Consider the following 1,859-nt stretch of genomic DNA (forward strand, 5'->3'; position numbering starts at 1 on the left):
AAGCCGTTCATGAGAACGAGGTCACTTCGTATTTTGAAGTGAAATAAATAAATAAGAATATTGCCTTCTTTCCTAAACGTTATACGTTTTTTAACTTGATGTCATAAATAACCTATGATACCGATTGATACGATTGGATTTGGGGGATTATTCCTTTTCCATCCAGGGGTGTGTGTGAAGAAATTTTGAGGTGTGCTAAGGGGGGAACTCCCTGTTCACTCGTAATCTACAAAAAGAAAAAGGAAATCAATAAGCATATAAGAGAAAGTCTAACTTGAAACTTCGTGACGTCATCGTTACGTAAATACGTTGTTTTTCAATTTGGGCAATAGGGGGTGCTACTTGAGCCTTGTAGACTATTGGATGATAGTCAGGATTAGCGAAAATTCTCACAGGTAGGAATAAAGCAACATTCGGGAAATTCCCGAGTGCTAACGTATGTTTATGGTGTCAAATTGCGACGTTATTTCGTTTATTCATTTCATTTTTAATTTCATTTTTTCTTCTTACAATTTTGAAAAAGATTGTAAGAAATATAAATTTTCTTAACTGGAAAACCTGGAATTAGATGAAAATTAACTCCTGCAGTGTTGCAAGTTCCACGAATATTTCTCTTTTTTAAAAATAGATATAAGTTCCGTATCAACTTCCGTCAAAATCAACGATACAAAGACTTTATACAATGTTTCTTTCAGGGAATGTCCAAGGAAATAACTTCTTACACCCCAGAATTCGATATTAACTCTACAGAATATTGTTATGGTTGCTACAGTAAAAGCAGATTCTGTAGAAGAAAAATGTTTGGAAATACTTCTTAATTTTACCATCAAAGTTGACAGAAACGCAGTACATTTGACCGCCATGTATTCTTTGTTTGTAACTTTTGATCATATTCAGCTGATTAGAAAATAAAAGAAAAAAAAATAAAAGAAAAGCGACATAACTCTTTGTCGATTTCCATAGCATATGCTTTCAAGGTCATTTCCAAGCAGGTGTACAATTCTGCCAATTCCTGGCAGAAGTCTGCATGACAGTGTATGAAATTAAAATTCGTTCTGAGTTTAATTCTAGGTTATGATACACTAAAAGCTGCTGAAAGGAACGCTGATCTACAAACAAACCAGACGCCACAGACAGTTTTATCTGTTTTAACTTGCACACACATTACCAAAATTCTGGGTTAGTTACTAGTGGGCGTCAAGAAAATAAGAGTTTAGATCAGGGGTTCTCAACCTTTTCCATACCAAACTATATTATTGACATTATCATAAGTCATATGTATCACCAAAAGCAGCTCACGTACCACAGGTTGAGAAATCCTGGTTTAGATTATACTAACATAATAATTAGAGTAATTTAACGTATAAACTTAACATTAAAACAAATTAATTATCTTATGGTCCCAGGATTGTTAACTTATATGCAAATTTAAGAACGAAATAACCATATGGGTAAATACAACAATACTGCAGATAACCCTTTACCAGGTTTGACTTTAGGGTCTTAATTTTGAGTAGGCCCGCTCCATCGCTTATGGATACAGATGCACATTTGATAGATTAATGCCAGTAGGAAATTAATTTACAGTAGTGTTAAATAATTATCTACCATTATTATCTACGGTTAAATAATTATCTACCATCATAAAATAAATAGTGAAAAATATGTTCACTCTTTATTGTATCTTTTAGCGTTTATATAATTTTCAAAATTTTTGGGTAAGCCCGTGCCTACCCGCAAAAGCCGCCACTGCTATCTTCTATGTGATAATACTTGAGATGTATATTAATTCTTTTTGTAGATTGTAAGTTCGAAAAAAAAATAAATAAAAAAAAAAATGCGAGACTTAAAATAAGTGG

The sequence above is a fragment of the Thermobia domestica genome, chromosome 1 (genome assembly GCF_964235325.1).
Source record: "Thermobia domestica chromosome 1, izTheDome1.hap1.1, whole genome shotgun sequence".
Lineage (NCBI taxonomy): Eukaryota > Metazoa > Arthropoda > Insecta > Zygentoma > Lepismatidae > Thermobia > Thermobia domestica.